Source organism: Dipodomys spectabilis, unplaced genomic scaffold (assembly GCF_019054845.1).
Source record: "Dipodomys spectabilis isolate Male_0828 unplaced genomic scaffold, ASM1905484v1 ptg000312l, whole genome shotgun sequence".
Taxonomy (NCBI): Eukaryota; Metazoa; Chordata; class Mammalia; order Rodentia; family Heteromyidae; genus Dipodomys; species Dipodomys spectabilis.
The window spans coordinates 5705570-5732639 of NW_024870989.1; positions in this window are offsets into that span (position 1 = coordinate 5705570).

Here is a 27070-nt window from a genome sequence, read left to right on the forward strand (position 1 = left end):
TGAATGCCCATCATCCATACATCATGCATCCATACACAGAGACATGGAGTGATTGCCTCCTTTTGGGGAGGGGAGCAGTTCCGTGTTTGTACTATGAGGCTAGGCCCTGTCCCTGAGCTCCTTTTGCTCAAGGGTAGCACTCTGCAACTTGAGCCACAATCCCACTCATGGTTTTTTTTTTTTCTGGCGATCTGTTAGAAATAAGAGTGTCACCGACTTTCCTGCCCTGGCTGAATTCAAAATGGCATTCTCTACATTCTCAGCCTCCTGAGGAGCTAGGATTATAGGTAGGAGCCATTGACACCTGGATTCTTTTCTTTTTGTTGTTCTTTTTTTAATTGTGATAGTCTGAAATCTACACAGTATCATTCCAATGGTTTGCATTCGAAGTAAACTACCCAGGCTTGGAGTTAGAATGCTAGGACTGCCACCCACAAATGGAGGGAGATCCTGACAAACTCATTCCTATTCATGTGCATGCTAATGGAATGCTATAAAAGTAATCATTAAATTTGCAGTTAATTCATGATTTTATTTTAGAATACCACACAAATATTATTGGATTTATATCTTCCATTTTAGCACCATGGTATGATTCCCCTAATGGATGGATATTAACTAATTTTTAATGAATGCTTTTATAAGTATTCAACCATGATACTTCATTAAATGGTGGCATAATGTAATATATATATATATATATATATATATATATATAGACACATACACATATACATATCTATCAATGTATATATTGGGCACTACTGTAGCTTGATCAAAAGTCCTCAGTTTCCTGGAGGCTGGTATGTTAAGACTGTGACCCCATTTATGGATTGGGCATTGTAGGCAGTGAGTTGAAATCACAACATGGCCAAAAATTTATTCGTGGAGTAAGAAGACAATTTTGACACATTTTTTTCCTTCTCTGTGAAAGTCCTGGGTCTCAGTACAATGTATAATCCATATGCAAATATAATCTAGGTGATATGATGTAATAAATGAAGTGTTATATGTGTAATAATAATACATAAATAAGGGTAATAAACATCATATGCAGTAAACCCATTTATGTAAACATCTCATATATGAATATTATTTTTTCCAGTGCTGAGGCTTGAAATCAGGCCCTGGGAACTGGTCTGAATTTCTTGTCTTCAAAGACTGTGAGCTTCCCCTTCACCCACAATGTCACAGAGTTAACCAGGTCCCAAGTTCAAATCCCAGGCCTGCTAGAAAAATGGTGCAAATTCCAAGCCAGGGCCTTATTATTTATTTTCTTTTTGGCCAAGCACGAGGCTTGAACTTAGGTCTTGGCACCTCTGCCACAATCAACCCTGGGATTCTAGGACCAAAGTTCAAATATCAGGGCGACAAAAAAAAAAAAAAACAACAAAGAGAAGGATAAAACTGAGAAGTTCAAGAAGGTGATATTACTTTTTTTTTCTTTGTATTGTGACCATCTTGGGTCTAAATGACAAGGCCCAGAAAGTGCACATGACCTTGCATTGCTGATACCAGCCTGGAGTTCTAATCCCGGGACTTCCACTAATGAATGGTGGGAGGTTCTGAGAAACCCATTCTGATGATATATCCATACAAATGGAATGTTATAAAAGTAACAATTAAATTAGTAGTGTATTGTTTCCATATCATAAAATTTTACACAATTATACTACATTGAATAATTTTCAATTAATACTTTATTATGTATTCAATCATGATAATTAAAAAAGGAAAGAATAATTTAGTTGCCAATAATTAGTAGTAATATGGTATATACAATTTCATAATATAGACATCTCTCTTAGTTTACACATATACATCTATCTATCTATCTACCAATCTACACATTTATCTGTTTATACACTTGTCACTCCTGGCTCTCAGTGGTAGACTCCTCCCCTAATACATACAAAGCCCTGGGTTCAATTCCTCACTACCACATGCACAGAAAAATCCAGAAGTTTTGCTATTGCACAAGCAGTGAGCACTAGCTTTGAGCATAAAAGCTTAGGGACTGTGTCTAGACCTTTACTCAAGACCCAAGACTGGCACCAACAAAAAAAAAATAAAGGAATGTTCTGACCTCAACGATATAAGGATAGGACTACAAATATCTCATCACAGAGCAAGCTGAGAATCTGGTGCTGACAGCTGCTATCTAACCTGATTTAGCTAGGCAACCCAGCTCCATGGAATCAGAAGCTGCTGGCTCACTCAACCCTATCATCCAAGATAGCCCAGGGATGAGATCTGACACTGGTGGGTTTAATACCCAGCCCTGGCAGGAATCTGCAAAACTCTGAGATGTGGCTCAAAGAGTTAGAGCTCTAGCCTTGAGTTAAAGGTCTTCGGACAGTAGCCCCAAACTTTTAGTGCAATCCCCGTGGCTAACTCCCCCCTAAAACAACCCCATCCCTTTAAACCATTAGATGTGAACTTTGTGCAGTTTGTGAAGTGTTTCTGAAATAATGATGATACTGATGAAAACACCCTAATTCTAATGACAGCTTGTGGGATACAGCTATGTGATGAGTCCTTCATGAGGTGTTGTGTGCTGAGTCCTTCACGGGGTGCATTCTTTCATCTGGTCCTTATAAAAGCTCCACAAGTAAGATGATTGTGCACATGAGAAAGTTGAGGCTCAGATATATCCCCATGTCAGGGCCAAAATTATGTATGTACTGAACTCTAATGAGTTGTCTTCTGCAGACAATTGTTTTGGTTTATTTTTCTTGGTTGTAAATATTGAACTCAGGGCATTGAACTTTCCCTGTTGGGTTCATGGCTAGTGTGTATCATGTGGAGTCAAGGACCCTAGGCATCTGTAGCTGAGGTCTGTCATCCTGCCTACTCAGGAAGCTGAGATCTGACAATCTGGGTTCAAACTATCCCGGACACAAAAGGTCCCATGAGACTATTATCCCCTACTCACCATTTAGCAATTTGAAATGGAAGCCAGGTGCCACAGACTCACGCGTGTATTCCTAGCTGCTCAGGAGGCAGAGAGCGAGGATGAGGGTCCAAACCAGCCTGGGCAGGAAATTCCTTGAGATGGTTATCTCCAGGGAACCACCAAAAAGCCTGAAGGGGTGCTGTAGCTCAAGTGGTAGAGTGCTAGACTTGAGCTGAAGTGCTCAGAGACAGCACCCAGGCCCAGACTTCAACTGCTCCAACTTACAAAAAAAGAAAGCAAGAAACCTGAAGTGGAGTGTTGAGAATGTGTCTTATGGGTAGAGTACTTTGCATATATGAAACTCTGGGTTTGAATCCTCAGTACCACATCTCTAGAAAAAAAGCCTGAAATGTCTCTGTGGCTCAAGTGGGAGAGTGCTATCTTCGTACAGGAGAAACTCAGGTATAGTGCACAGGTCCTGAGTTCAATCTCCAGGACTGGAGTATGCATACACACACACACACACACACACACACACACACACACACACACACACACACACACACACACACACGAAGATACCAGAAGTGAAACTGTGACACCAAATGGTAAAGCAAAGTTCTTCTGCTCTGAGCTCATGATCAGCACCCTGGTCCTGTGTTCAACCGCAAAACCTAGCCACCCAGGGCCCAACTAGGAGAGGTCAAAGGTTTCAAAACCTGATGAGCTTCACCAGCCATAGATGACCAGAAACATTGTGATATTACACATGTACTTAGATTTAGCAAGCTTCTGGAAACCTAGGGATGCACCTTTGCCAATAATGAATCATTTCATTAGGTACAGCTCCCTAGTTGTCTGCCATAAGGACTCTTGAATTAATTGTAGCAATTTGTTTCAACACTGGGACATAGTTTAACAAAGACAGGATAAGTGCAGGGAACTTGGCCTGCCATGGGAGGTGGCACAAATGAATGCTTCCTGTCAAAACAGAGCACTGGGAGAGAAAGAGCTTGGGTTACAAAGAGGCCTTTTTCTCCTGGACTTCAGAGCTCACACACATTCATCCTCACTAAATGCCCCCGGATGAATTGTTTGTTTCATACCTTTACAGGAGTGAGTCTTTTTGTCTGCCTGTTCCAACAATGAGGCAGACTTCCTCCAGCAGCCTGGGGTATGGAGAAACCCTCGGCTTCACTGGGAACAGTGAGGAAAGCCTCTGAACATACACTGTCTTGAAAGCACTCTCTGTGATATGAAATCATTCTATTCAAAGCAAATTTCCTAGCTGGGTGCCTTTCTTCATAGAGACTCGGGATGTTCACCAATAGAAATACATTCATACATACACATGGGGTTACTGGCTCTATTTTTGTGTGGCAGATCCTGAGGCTTGAACTGTTAGGCTAGACATTGTCCTTGAACTGATTTTGCTCAAGGAAGCATTTTATTGTGTGTTAAACCATGATTACCCTAGGATAGGGTGCAGCTTTTACACCCACAGATGATCCAGGGATCCTAGGGCCTGAGTTCAACTCCCAGCACTGGCAAAAAAACATCAAACCAACACAAATGGAGAAGGAAAAAACCAGGAAGTTTTAGACAACCGCTTTACCTTTGTTCCTTTGCACTTGACCATCCTGGATCTCAGTGACTCAGCTTAAAAATTGAAAATTGAACGTGACCTTGCATGGCTGAAGGCTGGTGGGCTGTCAGTGAAGCCTGAGCTCAAACCAGAAACCTAGGCCCTGAGTTGGACCCTGGGACTGGCACCTATACACTGCTGAAGATCCTAGGATACTCATTCCTATGTATAGGAACAGTAATAGAATGTTTGAAATGTACTAATTGAATTACTAATTAGCTAGTCAATCTAGTATAAGATTGTACACAATAAATATAGGTCATTGATTAATTGAATTAATACTTTATTAAGTCTTCTACCGTGATTAATTAATGGAGGCATAATTTTAGACCAAATAATTGGTAGTAATAGGACATATAAAAATAAGATATAGACATCACTCTTTATATAGAGTTATACACTAGAATCTACATAAATACTTATTTGTCTCTGTATACATTTATAGATGCATATGCATATGTAAATACACACACACACACTTCATTCTACACATCTATGTATTTATATATTGGCCACTCCTAGGGCTTGATCTCAGGTCCTCAAATTAGCTCAACAACTTCACTTGCATCAGACTGGTGGGCTAACATTGACCATTCATGAAGTGGGCCTCCTAGGCCCTGAGTTCAAATCATAAAACTGCCAAAAAATCCTGGTGGAAGAAGCCAATTGTCTCACTTATTTTCCTTATTGGTGAAAATCCTGGGCCTCAGAAATGGTGTATAATACATAGGCAAATCTATATCCTATGTAATAGGATGTAAAAAATATTATTATATGTGTAATCCTACTAAAATACATAATAAATAAATAAAACACAAAATAAAATGAATAACTATACTAACTGCAATATGCAGTAAACATGTGTATGTAAATATAAACCATGGATTTAAAATGTATATGAATGCTAGAACTTGAATTCAGGCCCTGGGAACAGGCCTGACTTTCTTGTCTTCCAGCATGGTGAGCTTCTCCTTCCCCCACTATGCTGCAGATTTACCCAGACCCTGAGTTCAAATCCCAGTTCTGACAGAAAAAAATGGTATGAATTCCAAGCCAAGAGCCTCAAAAATTTTTAAATATTTTCAACGTATGTATGTATGTATGTATGTATGTATGTATGTATGTATGTATGTATATTTTTAAATTTTGTCAAGGACAGGGCTTGAACTCAGGTGGTGGCAACTCTGCCTCAGCTTCGATCACTCTAGGCTAGGGTGCAGCCACTGGGCCCACAGCCGAACCTGGATCCTGGGCCCCAAAGGCTGACAGGAAAAAAAAAATAAAACGACACAGGAAAAAAAAAACCAGCAACTTGCAGATAGCTGCAGGTTTTACATTTGTTTTCTTTGCAAGGTGACCTTCCTCGGTTTGAATGACATGGCTGAAAAGTGTTGGTAACCTGGCATTGCTGAAGGCTGGTGGGCTCCCAGGGAAGCCACAGGCCAACATGGCAACATAGGCCCTGGGTTTGAAGCCGGGTCCTGATCTCTACCAATGGAGGGAGTTCCTAAGGGTCTCATTCCTATTCATAGGAATACCATTGGAAGGTTGTGAATGTCAAGGTTGAATTAGTCATTACTGAATGATACTACTATAAAATTAGAGTGATTTTAGGATACTGATGGATTTTAATGAATATTTTTTACATATTAAAAGAATACTATTAATTATATGGACACAATAATTCCAGGACAGTGATTGATTTAATTAATAATTCATTAAGGATGAAAACAATATTAATTACATGGAGGCATACTAAATACCTATGATTTGGTAGGAATGTAGCATATATCACTGAATAGTGTATAGAAATCTCTGGCACCCTATAAAGATCTATATTTTTTTGTGTACTACCATCTGCATGTCAATCTGTTCTTATTTTGTCAACTCCTGGGGCTCCATCTCAGGTGCTGTGAACTACTTGTCAGCTCAATGTGCACCAGGCTGGCATGGTGACAATCACCCATTCATGCACTGAGCCTTGTAGACTGTGAGTTCAGAAGCCAGCACTCACAAAAATTGAATCGTGGAGTAAGAAGCCGATGGTGACACATTTTCCTTTCTTGTGAAAGTCCTGGGTGTCAGGTGTGAAGTTTCATACATAGGCAAATCTATATCCTTTGTAATAAATGTAATAAATATTCCATGTGTAATAACAGTCAATAAAATCAACGGTAAATACATGAATAAAACAAAAAAATTAAATGAATAACTACACTAAGCACAATATGGAGTCAGCATATGGGGCTAGATCTCAGGGCCTGGGAACTGCCTAAGAGCTGAATTGGCTAGAGGCTGCTGCACTGAAAATCACCCATTTATGAAATTCTAGGCCCTGAGTTTAGATCCCAGAACTGCCAAAAATGTAATATTGGAGTTAGAAGCCGAGCATGACACATTTTCTTTCTCTTTGAAAGTGCTCGGTGTCAGGTAGGATGTATAATACAGGTGCAAATCTATATGCTATGTAATAGGATGTCAAAAGTGGAATAATTGTCACTACAATAAATGATGAAGGGTTGTATTAGTGTATCATTGTAAATAAATTAGATGGAATAATTATAGGATGTTTATTAAGTTTTATTAATATATTATTAAGAATTCACAGAATAAAAATTGCATGGAGTAATAATTAAATACCTATTATTTGGTTGTGACACATGATGCATAATTTAATTATATATAGACATCTGTCTCATTCTATAAAATATGTAAATATATGTATGTATATATGTACACATATGATAATGACAGGATATTGAGTAATTTTAATTAATGCTTTATTAATTGTTCAACTAGGACACATCATTAAGTGAAGACATAATTTAATATCTAGTAATTGGCAGTAATATCTATAAGTTAATAATATAGGGATATCTCCAGCTGTTTATACCTTGTTCACTCCTGGTGCTCAGTGGTTGAGTGCTTCCCTAGTAAGCAGGAAGCCCTGGGTTCAATTCCTCAGTGACACATAAACAGAAAATCCAGAAGTTCTGCTGTCATTCAAACAATTGAGTGCTAGCCTGGAGCACAAATGCTTAGGGATAGTGTCTAAGCCCTTACTCAAGGCCCAGGACTGCTGCCCAAAAAAGATAGAATGTTCTAACTGCAAGTATAGAAGGCCAGGACTTCAAATACATCACCACAGAGCAAGCTAGGAGTCTGGCGCTGACAGCTGCCGCCTAGACTGACTTAGCCAGATGTAAACCGCTGCAACACAGCTCCAAGAAATCAGACGCTGCTGGTTTACGGCCGTCACCCTGGCTTCTAGGGGGCTTTAAAACCCAGCCCTGACAGGAAGTCTGTGAGACTCCTGGAAATGTGGCTCAAAGTGGTAAATCTCTAACTTTGAACAAATGGTATTAGAACAGTATGCCTATGCATTGAGTTCAAACCCCATTGGTAATCCCCACAAAAAACTACCCCACTAAACCATTAGATTTGAACTTGTATGGTTTATGAAATGTTCCTCAAAGAATGGAGATACTGATGAAAGCACCCTAATTCTAATGACAGGTTGGTTAATAGAGCTATGTGCAGAGTTCTTCATAGGGTGCAGTGTGCTGAATCCTGCATTGGGTGCTGTGTGCTGAGTCTATCACATATTGCTGTGTGCTGAGTCCTTCAAAAAGTGCCATGTGCTGTGTCCTTCACAGGGTGCATTCTTTCATCTGGTCCTTGTAAGAGCTCTACAATTGAGATGATTATGCAGACAAGAATATTGAGACTCAGATATGTTCCCATAGCAGGGACAAAATTTTGTATTACTAAAGAGTGGGTGAGTTCTCTCCTGCAGACAATTGTTTTGTTTTGTTTTTTCTCAGACATGAACCTTGAAATTGCAGCCTCAGCACTGACCCTTACCTCTTGGGCTCATAGATAGCATTCCACCATGTGGAGCCAAGGACCCCCTTGCAGCAGAGTGCCACGGCCTAGGGGTGGATAGCTGAGGTCTGTCATCCTGCCTTCCCAGGAAGCTGAAATCTGAGGATCAGGTTTCCAAACTATTCCAAACACAAAAGGTCCCATGAGATTTTATCTCCAATTCACCACTATGAAAACTGAAGTTGAAGCTGGGTGTTTGTGGCTTATGCCTGTTATCCTAGCTACTCAGGAGGATGAGATCTGAAGATCATGGTTCAAAGCTAGCCTGGGCAAGAAAGTCCTTGAGACATTTAGCTCCAATGAACCACCAGAAAACCTGAAGTGGCCTCTGGCTCAAATGGTAAGGCACCAGACATTAGCTGAAGAACTCAGGGACAGCCCATAGGCCCAGACTTCAATTCTCACAACCAACAACAACAACAACAAAAAGACAAACACAAACTAACAAACCTGAAGTACAGGGCTGGGAATGTGCACTAGGGGTAGAGTGCTTTGCATATATGAAACTCTGGGCTATCAGTACCACATTACCAGGAAAAAGCCTGTACTGGCTCTGTGGCTCAAGTGGGAAAGGGCTATCCTTATACAAGAGAAACTAGGTACAGTGCTCAAGTCCTGAGTTCAAGTTCAAGGACTAGTGTATTCACACACACACACACACACACACACACACACACACACACACACACACACACACACACACAGAAAGCAGAAGTGAAGCTGGGACACAAAATGGTAAAGCACTAGTCTTTGCTCTGATCTCATTGTCAGCCCCCAGGCCCTGTGTTCACAACTAAACCTAGGCATCCACGGCCCAACTAGGAGATGTCAAAAGTTTCAAAAACAGATGAGCTTTGCCAGCCCCATATGACAGGAAGTATTGTGATATATGACATGTTCTTGTATTTCCCAAGCTTCCGGAAACTTAGGAGAGGGATCATAGGCTCATCATCATCTGCAATGAAACATTTCCTTAGCTTCAGTGCCCTAGTTGTGTTCCTGAAGGACTCCTGAATTCCATTTAGCACTCTATATGAACACCAGAACTTAGCCTCACAAAGGCAGAATAAGTGCAGGGAACTTGGCCTGCCAGGGGAGGTGGCACAGATGAAGGCTTCCTGTCAAATCAGAACACTGGGGAAAGAGAGAGCTTGGGGTACAAAGAGGCCTTTTTCTCCTTACCTTCAGAGCCCACCTACACTCATCCTCACTAATTGGCCCAGATGGAATTGTTTGTTACATAGCTGTACAGGAGTGATGCCTTTAGCCTGCCTGTTCAGACAATGTGAGAGACTTCTTCCAGCAGGCCTGGGGTGCAGAGAAACACTCAAGCTACACTTTGCCCATTGAGGGGAGCCCCAGAACATACATTGTCATGAAAGCTATCTCTGTGCTATGAAATCATTGTATTGAAAACAAATTTCCTTGGTGCCATTCACAAAAGTTACTCTGGAGATTCCCCTGTAGGAATGCATCCATACATACACAAAGACATGGAGGTACAGGCTCTTTTGGTGGGGCAGGTCCTGGGGTTGAACTATGAGCCTAGGGGTTGTCCCTGAGCTCCTTTTGCTCCAGGGTCGCTCATTACCCTTGAATCACAGTCCCACATCTGGGTTTTTCTGTGATTTCTTAGAAATAAGCATGTTAAGGACTTTCCTGCCTGGGCTGGATTCAAACTGATAATCTCTACATCTCCTCTGACTGAGGAGCTGGGATTATAGTCAGCAGACACTGGCACCTGCCTTTCTTTTCTTCATCATTTTTTAATCTGGACAATCTGACTTCTTCACAGGGTCATTCCAATGGTTTGATTTTATAAGTAAACTACCCAATGTTCTTTATAGCTGCTTTCTCTGAGAAGGATTGGCTATCCTTATCTTCCCCTCTGGTAACAGATTAGAAGCCAAAAGTGAGAAATGAATGCCATAGGATTTGGGAGCTAAAGTCCACAGCTCATGCCAGCTCTGTCACTTAGCTTTGAGCTGCAGTGAATTTACTGTCTCCGGATAATAGGACCAAAAGCTGAAGTGATTCTCACACTGTCTTCGTTGGTCCTTTTGCCTATAAAATGATGTAATAGTTATGAGTGTTATGTGTCTCCAACCTTAAATATCTAGAACACACTAGAAACATCTTCATGTTTCTGTTTTTCTCTAGTACCTCCTGAGATTTAGACTAAGGTTTTGTGTGGAGCGGCTCCTTGGCGAATCCCTGAGGAAAGCTGCTTGAAGCCTCCTCAGGAGATCGCCATCCAAAGCCAGCCCAAGCAGAAAAGTCTGTGAGATTCTTATTACCAATAAACCACGAGAAAACCAGAAGTGGAGCAGTGGCCCAGACAGAAGAGCTCCAGCTTTGAGAAAGCTGAGCAGGAAATACAGGCCCAACCAGGCAAGCCTGGGTGGTCCTTATATCCAATTAATTTCCAGATGGCTGGAAGTGGAGCTGTGGTGGTGGTATAGCCTCAGCCTTGAGCAAAACATCTGAGGAATACATGAGGCTTGACTTTTGGCCCTGGGATGGCCATAAAAATTCAAAAAGAGAAGGTCATGTTATGTATCAGTGCTCTACCTACTAATGTGTGTATATTATCTCCCTGAGGGCAAACAGATCATATGCAATGCTTCTGCTTTTATTTACTGATTAATTTTTCAGATATGCTTCTTGCACATACCACATCATTCTCTTCATTTCACGCCCATCGATTTTCTCTTCTAGGGTTCCAGGCTTGGGTCCTTATATGATGCACTTAAATTCTCAACAGCCTTTATTTATATTTCATTATGAGGCCAAGGCTGGTACAGTCACAAATCAGGTAGGGGAAGAGAAGTTTAGATTTCATAGAAATAACCGGTATTCAGAAAATTGAACTTCGAGATGTAAGATGGTGGCATACTTATGTAAAAATTTCAACTAAGAAAAAGATGAGGGGGCTGGGAATGTGGATTAGTGAGAGAGTGCTTGCCTAGCATGCAAGAAGCCCTGGGTTTGATTCCTCAGTAGCACACACACAAAAAACATGAGAATTCATGCTGTGACTCAAGTAGCAGATTGCTAGAGACAGTGCCCAGGCCTTGAGTAAAACCCAAGAACTGGCAAAGCAACAGCTAGTTAGGTTGGTAGGTATGTAGGTAGAGACATGGATAGATAGATAGATAGATAGATAGATAGATAGATAGATAGATAGATAGATAGATAGATAGATAGATAGATAGATAGATAGATAGATAGATAGATAGATAGATAGATAGATGAATATGGTCTTGGACTTCAGGAGGAAAGAAGGAACAAGTCCCAGTCATGAGGTCTTCTGCAGTGTGCCAGGACTCCAGCAATGCCTTCACACAAACACAGAGCAGGAAGACCGTCTCTGACCCACTTCTCAGGCAGCAGAAGACACCAAAGCCAGGAGGGCAGAACCAGGTTCTAACTCAGGTGCTTGGAGTCAGTAGAGAAAGGGCCCTGCCTCTCCATGGACTGGGCATTTGCATTCATTATGTGGAGAATGAAGAAAGGAGAATGGACTGGCAAAGTAGAAGAAGTGACTTCAAATCTGACAGATAGAGAATCAAAAACCCACTTGCTAAGATCAGAGAGCAGGGTTTTTTTTGTTGTTTTTTTAATTTAATTTAATTTTTTTTTGTGAACATACTGTACAGAGGGGTTACAATTACATGGGCAAGATGAGTACATTTCTTATCAAGCATTGCAGCCTCCTCCTTTGTTTACCCTTCACATCCCTTCCCAGCTTCCCCCTTGCCCCCCCAACCAATCCTCCCAACCCCCCCGAACCAAAGTTGCAAAGTTCGTTTTCGACATGACAACTTGTACTTCTCATTGTTGCAACAGGTCCACCTGTATCCTTAAACGACTTGTTTTTCCCTATCTCCTCCACAAATTATACCGACATCAAATAGAGTGAAAGCAGAGGTTATACTGTGGGGGAGGGACATACAAAGCAAGAAAGAAATAATCTTATAAATGCGTTAGAAACAAATGCATGAGAGAAAAAAACATTAAAATACATACCTAAGGGTTCATTTTCCTCACATCACATTATCTGACCTTTTCTGCTTGACTCATACATATACTAGATATTGCAAAGAAGAGAAACGATGGGACCTATGTTTCTTTGTGCTTGGCTTACTTCACTTAATATAATTTTTTCCAAGTCTTTCCAGTTCCTAACAATTGGGGCAATGTCATTCTTTCTGATGGAGGCATAGAATTCCTGTGTGTATATATACCACATTTTCTTGATCCATTCATCTACTGAGGGGCATCTGGGTTGGTTCCATATCTTAGCTATGGTAAATAATGCTGCAATAAACATAGTTGTGCTGGTAGCTTTAGTGTGGTCTTGTTTGTAAACATTTGGGTAAATGCCCAAAAGTGGGATTGCTGGGTCATAGAGGAGCTCTATGTAAAGACTTTTGAGCAATCTCCATACTGCTTTCCAAAGTGGTTGAACAAGTTTACATTCCCATCAACAATGAAGTAAGGTTCCCTTCTGTCCACATCCCCTCGAGCATCTGTTGTTGCCAGAGTTCTTGATTATAACCATTCTAACTGGAGTGAGGTGGTATCTCAATGTTGTTTTTATTTGCATTTCTTTTATGGCTAGGGAGGTTTAGCATTTCTTCATGTGTCTATTGACCATCCTTCTTTCTTTTTCAGAGAAGTTTCTCTTTAAGACTTTAGCCTAATTATTTATTGGGCAGTTGTTTCTTTGAGGATTTGTTGTTGGAGGATTTAATTTTTTGTGTTCCAAGTATATTTTACATATGAGACTCTTGTCCCTTGTATGGCTAGTGAAGATCTTCTCCCAATCTATAGGCTTTCTATTGATCTTGCTAGCTATGTCCTTTGCCATGCAGAAGCTCTGCAACTTCATGCAATCCCATTTGTCCATTTGTCCAACCTTTCTTTGAATTTTTGCGGTTCCAGGTCTCTATTAAGAAAATTTCGGCCTGTGCCAAGGAGACCTAGGGTTTCTCCTATTCCATCCTGTAATGTTTTCAGAGTGTCTGCTTTGACTCTGAGGTCTTTGATCAATTTGGAGTTGATTCTGGTGGAAGGTTATAGATAAGGATCTAGCTTTAGTTTACTACATGTAGTAAACCAATTTTGACAGCACCCTTTAATGAAGAGGCTGTCTTTCTTCCATTCTATTTTTTTTAGCTCCCTTATCGAAGATTAGATGGCTATAGGTCTGTAGGTTCATTTCTGGGTTTCAATTCTATTCCATTGGTCTTGAGGTCTGTTCTAATGCCAGTACCAAGCTGTTTTGTTTACTATGTCTTTATAGTAGAGTTTGAAATTTGATATTGATATTCCTCCAGCAGTGTTCTTTCCATTGAGGAGCGTTTTTGCTATTCGGGGTCTTTTATTGTTCCATATAAATTTTTGGATTGCCTCTACTATTTCCTTGAAGAATGAGGTTGGAATTTTGATAGGTATCGCATTGAATTTGTAGATAGCCTTGGGAAGTATTGCCATTTTCATGATGTTAATCTTTCCAATCCAGGATCATGGGAGGTTTTGCCATTTCCTTTTTCAAGTTTTTAAAGTTTTCATCATAGATGTCATTCACTTCTTTGGTGAAGTTAATTCCTAGGTATTTTATTTTTTGTGGGGCTATTACAAATGGAGTTGCTTTCCTAATTTCAGCCACACTTTTCTCATTGTTGGCATTCAGAAAAGCCATTGCTTTGGGGGGTGGGCGTTAATTTTATATGCTCCTACATTGCCAAAATTTTGAGTCAGCTTGAGTAATTTGGGAGTGTAGTCTATGGGATTCTTTAAATACAAGATCATGTCATCTGCAAAGAGGGAGAGTTTTATCTCTTCTGTCACTATTTGGATCCCCTTTATGTTTGCATCTTGTATTATTGCTGTAGGTAGGCATTCTAATACTAGATTGAAGAGAAGTGGAGAGAGTGGACATCCTTGTATTGTTCCTGAGTTAAGAGGAAATGACTTCAGTTTTTCACCGTTAAGTATAATGCTGGCTGTAGGTTGTCATAAACAGCCTTTATTGTATTGAGGAATGTCCCATGGATTCCTAATTTTTCCAAAACCTTCATCATAAAGGGGTGTTGGATCTTGTCGAATGTTTTTTCTGTATCTATTGAGATAACCATGTGGTTCTTATTCTTGCTCCTGTTGATGTGATGCATAATATTAATTGATTTTCATATATTGAACCAGCTTTGCATCCCTGAAATGAACCCTGTTTGATCGTAGTGTATGATTTTTTGGATGAATTGTTGAATTCGATTGGCCATAATTTTGTGGAGAAGTTTTGCATCAATGTTCATCAAATAAATGGGTCTATAGTTCTCTTTCTATGATGAGTCCCTGCCTGGTTTTGTGATGAGGGTTATGATGGCTTCATAGAATGTGTTCGGTAGTGAACTTTCTCTTTCGATTTCATTGAAGAGTTGGAGGAGTATTGGTGTGAGCTCTGCTTTGAAGGCCTTGTAGAATTCCGTGTAAAACCATCTGGTCCTGGACTTTTCTTAGCGTGGAGGTCTCTTATTGCTGTTTCTATTTCAATGCTTGATATCGTCCTGTTAACATGGTTTAACTCATCTTGGTTTAGTTTTGGCATGTCAATATTTGCTAGGAAAAGGTCCATTTCTGTCAAGTTCTTAAACTCATTAGCATAAAGTTTTGAGAAGTATTCCCTTATAATGTTCTGAATCTTGGTTTTTTCCCTGGTGATGTTTCCATTCTCATTTCTGAGTTTATTTATGTGGGTGTGTTCAGAGGGCAGGGTTTTGTATTCTTTTCCTCCCCTCTCCCCCAATGAATTGGCTCTCTATTGTTAACCTAAAGATAGCCTGAAGCTCCCTTCACCTGAGGGAGGAATGTTAATTAATCATTGTTTGAAGAGGCTGAGAAAAGCCTAACCCTGGTGTAACTCTAACAAATGTTTCAGGTTTCCCCTCATTGCTGGCGTGCCTGGAATGAATGAAGTGCTTTTGCAACTCATTTTCCTGTTGAGTGTGTACAATCTGCCTCCTAATCCTGAGGCCTGGGTCTCTTCACCCAGCCTGGCTTTCGAAACTGTTTCCTGTCCTTCAAATACAGTGTTACACTGGAATTCTTCCTGCTAACAGGGCTAAGGCTTGGATCCTGAGAATTTCTTTTGACCCCAGGATGGGTAAATAATGTTTTTTTGTTGTTTTTTTTTTTATTTTTTATTGTGAAAATAGTGTAGAGAGTGGTTACAAGTATATGAGCAAGTTAGTGAGTACATTTCTTATCAAGCATTGTAGCCTCCTCCTTTGATTACCCTTCCCATCCCTTCTTCCAGGAAGATGGCGGAGGAGAAGCTGGAGGCTAACCAAGCTCTCAAAATGAAAGCAGTTTTAGAGTTCCAGTGAACAGTCCTAAGCCAGAGAATAATGTTTCTTTCATGCTTCTATAGCTCAAGAATTCTAAGAACATTTAGAGTACAAGTAACATCTCCAAGGAAAACCCAGGACGCTCTTGAACCTCTGACTTTTCAGCAGTGGAATTCATAGTGTCATAGACTTTCCCTCCCTGGTTGACTTCACCCTGTGATTCTCAGACCTCAGCTTCCTGATCTAGGGTGACACTCATGAGCTATTGGTTCTCTGCCAGGTTCAGAAATGTAATTACATTGACAATACAAGTCAAAATGCTTATCACAAAGGGCTTCTGGAGCATATTAAGCCTTTCAACATTGGACCTTTCAGAACCTTGTAGGACACAAGGATATAATGCTAGAGCCTGAAAGTCTGGTCATATGGATGAGCTACACTTGAACCTTGAGCTTTGAATCAAATTCTGGTGTACATCAGGATTCATTTTCCAGAGAATGTTCTCCTAATTATCAGATAGGAAAAGTACTTTGATTAACCCTCACTTTTTCCAGTTGTGTGTCTTGAACTCAAGCCTGCGCACTGTTGCTGAGCCCTTTAGCTCAAGTCGAACACTAGACTTGAGCCACAGCACCACATGAGGTCTTTTGGTGGTTCATTGAAGGTAAGAGGCTAACAGGCTTTCCTTGCCTAGGTTGTGTTTGAACTGTGGTCTTCAGATCTCAGCCTGCTAAGAAGCTAGTGTTCCAGTTGTGAGCCACTGGCATCTGGCTGATAGTTTTTGACAGTTCTGGGGCTTTATCTTAGGGCCTTGGTACTGTCTCTGAGCATCTTTTTCTCAAGGGTAGCACTCTACCACTTGAGCCAATCCACAGCTTCTGGCTTTTTCTTTGTATGTGGAACTGAGGATTCAAACCCTGGCATTCATGCATGCTGAGCAAGTTCTCTTCCACTAAGCCACATTTCTAGCCCCACCCTTACAATTTTATGCCTCAACTTGCTTCTGAGTATAAATCATTTAAAGAAATCTCTATAGGAAGGTGTCCAAAGACACAGAAGACAAAGCTCATAATTGGGAGAGACTCTAAACATGTGAAGACCATGACAATGCTTCCATTTAATTATGTATCATGTTTCAACAAAAAAAAGTATTAATGAAAAATGAGTCAATGTCCTATATTATTAAATTTTTGCTGTATAATATTTTTTATTGTGAAAATACTGTGCAGAGGGGTTACAATTGCATGGGCAAAATAATGAGTACATTTCTTATCAAGCATTGTAGCCTCCTCCTTTGTTTCCCCTTCCCATCCTTTCCCATCCTCCCCCCGACCCTCCACCAAATCCTCCTTCCCCAAAGTTGTAAAGTTTGTTTTCAACATAACAACTTGTACATCTCATTGTTGCAGTGGGTCCACCTATATCCTTATTTAAATGATTTGTTTTTTCCTTTCCCCTCCACAAATTACACTGACATCAAATACAGTGAAAGCAGGGGTTATACCACGGGGAGGGACATACAAAGCAACAAAGAAATAATCTTATAAATGTGTTAGAAACAATAGCATGAAAGAAAAAAACCTTTTGAATACATATCTTAGGGTTCATTTCCCTAACATCAACTTATCTGACCTTTTCTGCTTGACTCAGATATATACTAATCATTGCAAATAAGGGAAACCATGGGACCTATGCTTCTTTGGGCCTGGATTACTTCACTTAATATAATTTTTCCAAGTCTTTCTATTTCCTCACAAATGGGGCAATGTCATTCTTTCTGATGGAGGCATAGAATTACATTGTGCATATGTACCACTTTTTATTGATCTATTCATCTACTGAGAGGCATCTGGATTGATTCCGTATCATAGCTATGGTAAATAATGCAGCAATAAACATAGTTGTGCTTGTAGCTTTAGTGTGTTCTTGTTTTGAACATTTGGGTAAATGCCCCAAAGTGGGATTTCTGGGTCATAGGTGAGTTCTATGTGTCTTTTGAGGAAACTCCATACTGCTTTCCAAAGTGGTTGAACTAGTTCACAATCCTACCAACAACGCAGTAAGATTCCCTTCTGTCCACATCCCCTCCAGCATCTGTTGTTATTAGAGTTCTTGATTATTGCCATTTTAACTGGGGTAAGGTGGTATCTCAATGTTATTTTGATTTGTATTTCTTTTATGGCTAGGGAGGTTGAGCATTTCTTCATGTGTCTATTGGCCATCCTTCTTTCCTCTTCAGAGAAGTTTCTCTTTATGTCTTTAGCCCACTTATTTATTGGGCAGCTGTTTTTTTCAAGATTTGTTATTGGGGGATTTAATTTTTTGAGTTCCAGGCACATTTTAGATATGAGACCCTTGTCTGTTCTATGGCAAGTGAAGATCTTCTCCCAATCCGTGGGATTCCTATTAATCTTGCTTGCTATGTTCTTTGCCATGCAGGAGCTCTGCAATTTCATGCGACCCTATTTGTCCAAACTTTCTTTGATTTGTTGTGTTTCTGGGTCTTTATTAAGAAAATTTAGCCCTGTGCCAAGGAGACCTAGGGTTTCTCCTATTCCATCCTGTAATGTTTTCAGAGTGTCTGCTTTGACTCCGAGGTCTTTGATTTATTCGGAGTTGATTCTGGTGCAGGGTGATATATAAGGATCTAGCAATACTTTTCTACAAGTAGTTAACCAATTTTGCCAGCACCATTTACTGTAGAGGATGTCTTTCTTCCATTCTATTTTTTTAGCTTCCTTATCAAAGATTAGATGGCTATAAGTCTGTGCATTCATTTCTGGATTTTCAATTCTATTCTATTGGTCTTGAGGTCTGTTCTTGTGCCAGTACCATGCTGTTTTGATTACTATGTTTTTTTTAGTAGAGTTTGAAATTTGGTATTGATATGCCTCCAGCACTGTTCTTTCTGTTGAGAATTGTTTTTGCCATTCGGGGTCTTCAATTAATCCATATGAATTTTTGGATTGCATCTTCTATTCCCTTGAAGAATTAGGTTGGAATATTGATAGGTATTGCATTGAATTTGTAGATAGCCTTGGGAAGTATTGCCATTTTCACGATGTTTATCTTCCCAATCCAGGAGAATGGGAGTTTTTGCCACTTTGTAAATTCTGTTTTTATTTTCTTTTTCAGGTTTTTAAAATTTTCATCTTCGAGGTCCTTCATTTCTTTGGTTAAGTTAATTCCTAACTATTTTATTTTTTGAGTGGCTATTATAAATGGAGTTGCTTTCCTAATTTCAGCCACACTTTTCTCATTGTTGGCAAACAGAAAAGCCAATGATTTGTGAGGGTTAGTTTTGAATCAGCTTGAGTAATTTAGGAGTGGAGTCTGTGGGATTCTTTAAATACAAAATCATGTCATCTGCTACTAGGTAGAGTTTTACTTCTTCTTTCCCTATTTGGATCCCCTTTATGTTTGCATCTTGTCTTATTGCTGTAGCTAGGCATTCTAATACTACATTGAAGAGAAATGTAGAGAGTGGACATCCTTGTCTTGTTCCTGATTTAAGAGGAAATGGCTTTATTTTTTCACCATTAAGTATAATGCTGGCTGTAGGTTTGTAATAAACAGCCTTTATTGTATTGAGCAATGTTCCATGAATTACTAATTTTTCCAGAACTAATCATAAAGGGGTGATGAATCTTGTCAAATGCTTTTTCTGCATCTATTGAGATAACCATGTGGTTCTTATCCCTGCTCCTTTTGATGTGATGAATCATCCTTATTGATTTCCATATATTGAACCAGCTTTTCATCCATGAAATGAATCCTGTTTGATTGTGGTGTATGATTTTTTTTTGGATAAATTGTTGAAGATGATTGGTGAAAATTTTGTTAAAAAGTTTTTCATAAATGTTCATCCAAGAAATGGGTCTATACTTCTCTTTCTTTGATGAGCCCCTGCCTGGTTTTGGATGAAGGTTATGATAGCTTCATTGAATCAGTTCCGTAGTGAACTTTCTCTTTAAATTTCATTGAAGAGATGGAAGAGTATGGGTGTGACCTCTGCTTTGAAGGCGTTGTAGAATTCTGCTGTTAATCCATCTGGGCCTGTGCTTTTCTTAGGAGGGAGGTCTCTTATTTCTGTTTCTATTTCAATGCTTAATATGAGCCTGTTAAAATGGCTTAACTCATCTTGGTTTAGTTTCAGCATGTCAGTATTTGCTAGGAAAAGGTCCATTTCTGCCAAGTTATCAAACTTATTAGCATAAAGTTTTGAGAAGTATTTGAGAAGTTTTGAGAAGTATTATAATGTTTTGAATATTGGTTGTCCTGTGATGATGTTTCCATTCTCATCTCTGAGTTTATTTATTTGGGTGTGTTCTCTTCTTTTTCTGATAAGATTTGCTAAGGGTCTGTCAATTTTGTTAATTTTTTCCAAGAACCAACTCGGTTTTTTTGATTCCTTCTATGGTTTATTTGGATTCTAATTCATTGAGTTCTGATTTAATTTTAATTATTTCTTTCCATCAACTGGATTGTAGTTTTTCTTGCTGCTCTTTTTCAAGAAGGCTCAGATATCTCATTAAGTTGTTGGTTTCAGGCCTCTCCAATTTGTTGATGTAGGAACTCAGAGCTATAAACTTGCCTCTGGGTACTGCCTTTGCTGTGTCCCAGAGGAGCTGGTAATTTGTTCATTTTTGTTGAATATCATGAAATTTTGCATTTCCTTTCTAAACTCTTCCATGACCCACTCGTGACTCAGCAGTGTGTTTTCAACCTCCATGTGTTACAGGACTTTCTTTGGTGGCTTTTGCTGTTGAGTTCTAATTTTATTCCCTTGTGGTCAGAGAGAATGCAAGGTATAACTTCAATGTTTCTGAATTTGGACAAGTTTGCTTTGTGGCCTAAAATGTGGTCTATTTTGGAAAATGTTCCATATGCTGCTGAGAAAAACGTGTATTCTGATGCTGCTGGGTGAAATATTCGGTAGATGTCTATTAAATCTACTTGATCTATACAGGTGTTTAGATCTGCGGTTTCTCTGTTGAGTTTTTGCCAAGTTGATCTATCTAGTGTGGATAGTGGTGTGTTAAAGTCCCCAACAATTAATGTCTTTGGATCTATGTGGGATTTGAGGGAAAGTAGTGTTTCTTGGATAAATTTTTATGCTCAGTTATTTGGCAAATTGATATTTAGAATTGTAATATCCTCCTGAAGGAGAGATCCCTTAATAAGTATGTAGCGACCTTCTTTATCTCTCCTCACTAATTTTACTTTGAAGTCTATTTTATCTGATATTAGGATTGGAAGTCCCGCCTTTTTATGGGGGCCGTTTGTTTGGTAGATTTTGTTCCAGCCTTTCACATTGAAAATGTGTTTGTTTTTTGGGGCAAATTGTGACTCCTGAAGGAAGGAGATAGAAGGATCTTGGTTTTTCATCGAACTAGGCAGTCTATGTCGCTTAATTGGAGAGTTAAATCCATTAATGTTGAGAGATAGAACTGAGAAGTATTTGGGATTTCCTGCTATTTTATCAACCTTCTTGGGAGCTGTGGCAACTGGGTTCTTTCTATGGTTCTTGGATTCTCAGTTTGGCTGCGGTATCTTTGCCTTTTTGTGGTCTTGTTGGTTTTCTATGTGTAGGACATCTTTGAGAATCATTTGTAGGGCTGGTTTGGTGGAGATAAATTGTTTCAATTTTTCCTTGATATGGAAAATTTTTATTTGACCTTCGGTTATGAAGGAGAGTTTATCTGGGTACAATATACATGGTTGATACTTGTTTGTCTTTATGGCATGGCATACATGATTCCAGGCTCTTCCTGCTTTAATCGTCTCTGCTGAGAAATCTGAGGTGATTCTAATTGGTTTCCCTTTATAAGTGATTGATCCTTTCTCCTTGACATCTTTAAGGGTGTTTTCCTTGGTCTGAATTGATCCTGTGAGGATTACAATGTGATGCTGGGTTGTCCTGTTCTGGTCTGGTCTATTTGGAGTTCTAAAAGCTTCTTGTATCTGACTAGGCTTATCTTTTTGCATGTTTGGGAAGTTCTCTGCTACGATCCTATTAAATTTCCCAGACCGTTAACTTGTGTCTCTAGGTGCTCCTCTATACCCATTATCCTCAGATTAGGCCTTCTGATGGTGTCTTCCAAGTGTTGAATAGATCTATCCTATTTCTTGGATTTGTCTTAGATGGTTGTATGTTCTTTCTCTATAATATCTAGGCTGTCTTCAATCTCTGAAATTCGTTCTTCTGCATGGTCTAACCTACTATCAAGACTTTCTACTTTGTTTTTTATTTCTTTTCCTTCCAGTGGGTTGGTTTTGATTGCTTCAAATTCTTTGTTGAAGCTTTGTTTTAGATCTTGTATGAACTTCTGTACTTCCTTAATTTGGTGTTCAGTGTTTATTCTCAAATCACTTAGTTGATTGCTTATGGTTTCCTTGGACTCCCATTCCTTCTGTTGGTTTCCATTCAGCATTCCCTTTGTGGTCTCCCTGACTTCTTTCAACTTTATGTTTATGGATTCCATGAATGCCTTTAGTGATCTTTGTGTATTCTCTTCCAGCTCTCTCAATTCCTGTATTACTCTTTGATTAGCTTCTTCACGCCCATGCAATTCCTGTAATTCTCTTTGAGTGTTCTCAGCCTTGCCCATTTGTGATGAAATTAATACCAGTTTTGTGCTAGAACACTATCTTAAGGGAAGCATCAACCAAACTCTGTAGTTGCACAGTCAAAAGTCTGCATATACAATCTAGTTCAACAGATATATCTATTCAACATCCAAAACTATGTATTAATGGGTTACGAATTACAAAGAAGAATTTGGCAAACCAGAAATTATTAGGTTTAGGGAGAGATGTGGGTAAAAATAGGAATAGAGGGATGTGGACAGGCTGAAAAGGTTCACTTAACTAAGTCCTAATCTCAAAGCAGGAAATAAGTTGGATAAAATATTAGTAGAGAGAGAAAAAAAAGAAAGAGAAAGAGAAAAAAGAGACAAGAAAATAGAAAAAATTTAAAAGTTAAAAAGTGAAACACTTATAAAAAATTATGCAAATTTAAAAACATAATATTTAGAGAAGAACATGGATAGGATAAGAGAAGGGTAGGGATAGAAAGGAGATGTGAAAAACTTAAAAATAAAAATGCTTAAAATATATAAGTATAAAGATATAGTACTGCTATTAAGGAATTTAAGTCTAAGAGGTTTTGAATTGAGTAATAAATTTCTGGATTAAATGTGTACACAATGAGGGATAAGGTCTAATAATCGACTACGAGTATATCTCAGGATGAGCAGAACATCAATTAAGTCACGGAAAGAAGAATGAAAGAGAAGAAAAGGTGAAAAGAATGAGAAGGAAAGAACAAAAAAGGATCAAAAGGTCAATAAAACTAAACAAAAAAATTTTAAAAAAAGAAAAAAAAGAACACACACATATACCCCTAAAATAAAAATTATAAGAGGAAGAAAAAAGTTAAAAGAAAACAATTTTTTTTAAGTTAATAATTAAAAATTCAAAACAGTTTTAGAAAAAAATTCTTTATAAACGGTACAAAAAAAAGAGTTCTTTGAGTTTTTTGGGTGGAATGGGAAGATCCTGTATCTCCCTTGTGTCTGTAACCAGTCTCTAGTTGGAGTCTCTTGTCTGCTGGTGGTGTTTGATTTTCCTGTGGCTTGGTTGGTTTCTTAAGTCAGTTTGTTCGAGCAAGCAGAAAAATGCTCTGCTTTACCCAGGATTTTGTGATCCTCCTCCCAGGCTAGTTCAATGGGAGGGAAATCTGCTTTGAGTATCACAGAAGAGAAAGATGGCTGTTTTCTCTAGTTTGGAGATGCTGTGATTAGGCTAGGTTCTGGGTAAAGTTGATGCCTTCCAGCAAACATTAGCTTTTCCCTGAGGGGCTAGCTTCTGAGATACTCACAGAGCCCTGCCTGGAGCCATTCTCAGGGTTTATGTTTAATGAATTTCAACTGATTGTCAAGGCTACTGTAGAGAGGGGAAGCCTCTGTCTCTGTTTACCCAGTGAAGAAAGACACTCCTGGGCTGGCAGCCCAGGCTTGGTGACTTTTCCCTAGGTTGAGCTGAGCCTGGCAGGTCAGGTTAGGTTCCTGTGACCTGCTTAATGACTCTTTTGTTTTCTTCCAAGGACTGAGTTGGAGCTAGCTGCTCAGCCTGGAGATCTCCCATAGTGGGGGGGAGGGGTGGCCTTCCCTCCTCTGCTCCCTGAGAGGATGTCAGGCTTCTACTCAAGCCAGAGTCTTGGTTCCTGGGTCGTCTCTGGTCTGTGAACTGCAGGATGATGATGTGTGCTCCTTGTAGGTGCTTGCTGGTGCTGAGTAGAATGCACTCACTTTATGCATCTGGCAAAATTTGTCCTGGACTCTCTGTGTTGCAGGTATGGGGTCTATGGCCACCGCCAACGCTGCTGCCACTGCCACTGCCGCTGTTGGCAAGTGCTCAGATCTGTCTCTTTGCCTGGATTTTCCCCTCTAGCCTAACACTCTTTACTGTGATGGCAAACTTTGTGATTCTCTGGCTTAGGACTGTTCATTGGAGCACTAAAACTGCTTTCTATGGGAGAGTTGTTTAGCCCCCAGCTTCTCCTCCACCATCTTCCCAGAACTCAGCCCTATATTATTGTGTATAATTTTATAATAGTTGTACAACATATATTAAATATTATGTGTGTAATAATACTAAATAGGGACTTGGAAGGTAGCTCACTGGTAGAGAGTTTGCCTTGCATGCATGAGGTCCTGGGTTCAATTCCTCAGCACCACATAAGCAGAAAAAAAAGCCAGAAGCGGCACTGTGGGCTCAAGTGGAAGAGCGCTAGCCTTGAGCTGAAGATCTGAGGGACAGCGCCCAGGCCCAGAGTTTAGGTGCACGACTGGACTCCCCCACCAAAAATACTAAATACAATAGACAATAAGTAAATGAATCAAGTAAAAACTAAAATAAATGAATCAAGTAAAAAGTAAAATAAATACAAAATCAATAATAAAAATCATAATATGTTATAAACATACATAAGAAAATATATATAATATATTACACACATATAGAAATATTTTTCCATTGTAGGTCCTTCATTCAGACCCTGGTAACTCTAACCTGGATTTCTTTTACTCAGGGACAATAAGCTTTGCTTTCACCCAAGGTGCAAAAGAGTTATCTGGATGGTGAGATCAAATCCAAGCACTGAAGGAAATACTGGCACCATTTCCAAGACAGTGACTTAATTCTTTTTAATGGAAGCAGCTATGATTATTCAGTTCCATACTGAACATTAAAATAAAATCAGTGTGGAATTTTGTAAATCTATTCAAACCTCTTTCCCTTACCCCCAAACTGCTTCTCTGAGCACTACTTTTTTTTCATTTTTTATTGTAAAAATTTTGTACAGAGAAGTAACAGTTAAATGAGCAAGGTAATGATTATATTTCCTATTGAGGATTGTAGCCTCCTCCTTTGTGTTCCACCTCCCATCCCCCCGCTCCCATCTCCACATCTACTCCCCCTGCCGAGCTCAGTGACTTAATTTTTATTTTTGGCTTTGCACCAGGCTTGAATTCAAGAAGTGGCAACTCTTCACTTTCGTGCACACTGCTACAGAGTTACTGAGACCTGAGTTCAAATCCTAGGCTAGGAAACAAAACTGGCAGAAATTCAAAATCAGGGAGCTTTCTTTCTTTTTTTAATTTAGTTAAATAATTAATTTTTAATTTATTCTTTATTTTGCCAACAGGGGGCATGAACTCAGGTCGTGGCAACTCTGCCTCAGCTTCGATCGCCCAAGGCTGGAGTGTAGCCTCTGGACCCATAGCCGATCCTGGGATCCTAGACCCACAGGGCTTGCAGGACGAAAAAAAAAGTAGCATAGAAAAAAAGTGGTGAGCTGCAGAGGGCTGGGGATTTTACATTTTTTTTCTTTGCACAGTGACTATCCTGGGTCTGAAGGAAACGGTTGCAAAGTGGACCTGATCTGCCATTGCTGAAGGCTAGTGGGGTATCAGGGAAGACATAGGTCCCGGGTTCAAATCCCGGTCCTGACACCTACCAATGGCAGGAGATCACAAGAGACTTGTTCCTATGCATAGGAATACCAATTGAAAGAGTAGTTCATGCTTCGGTCTAGTCTAAAATTGGATGCAATAATCCTAGGAAGCTAATTGATACTAATTAATAGTTTATTAAGCATGAAAAGAATAATATTCCTTCAATGGTGGTATAATACATGCCTAAGAGTTGGTAGGAATGTAGTAGGTGTCATTCAATCGTAGATAGACAGCTCTGGTGCTCTTTACCAATATGTATTCATTTGTATAGCACCATCTGCCTATCCATGTATCACTGTTTTGGCCAAACCTGGGGCTGGATCTCAGCACCTGGGAACCAGTTGCCAGCTTCATTGGCTAGAGGCTGCCATGCTCACACTCATCCATTCATGAATTGGGCCTGCTAGGCCCTGAGTTCAGATCTTAGCACTGCCAAATATTTAATTTTGGAGTAAGAAGCCGAGTGTAACACATGATTTCCTTTTCTGGGAAAGTCTTGGGTGTCAGATATGATAGAGAACATATGTACAAATCTAGATGCTATGTGATAGGATGTAAACAATGTAATAAATGGTATAGGTGTCATCTGAGTCAATAAAATAATTGGTAAATAAATGAATAAAACAAGACATAAAATGAATAACCACACCAAACACAATATGGACTGAATATCTGTATGAAAATATAAATTCTATCTTTAAAATGGTTATAAGGAGTATGTTTTCCAGGCCTGAGGCTTGAATTCAGGCCTAGGGAACAGGACTGACTTTCTTGTCTTCAAGCATGGTCAGATTCCCATCCCTCACAGTGCTGCATATTTACCCAGACCTTGAGTACAAATCCTTGGCCTGGCAGAAAAAATGGCACGAATTGCGAACCAGGGAGCTAAATTTTTTTTTTTTAATTGTGGGCTTTTGAGGAAGCCATAGTTCCCGTATAGCAACATAGGCCTACAGTGCAAATCCCAGTCATGCCACTTCTGGATGGTGGGAGATCCTGAGAGATGCATTCCCATTCACAGGAATAACGCTTGAATGTTATCAATGTCACGGATGAATAGGTTGTTCATGAATGATACTTGAATAAAATTAGACTTCATGATTTCAGTCAGCTGATTGATTTTATTTAATTATCTTATGAAGCATTAAAAGAATACTATTTCTCACAGGGATGCAATAATTTCAGGACACTGATTTACTTAATAGTTTATTAACGATGAAAATAATAACATTAATTACATGGAGGCATAATAAATATCCAAGAATTGATAGGA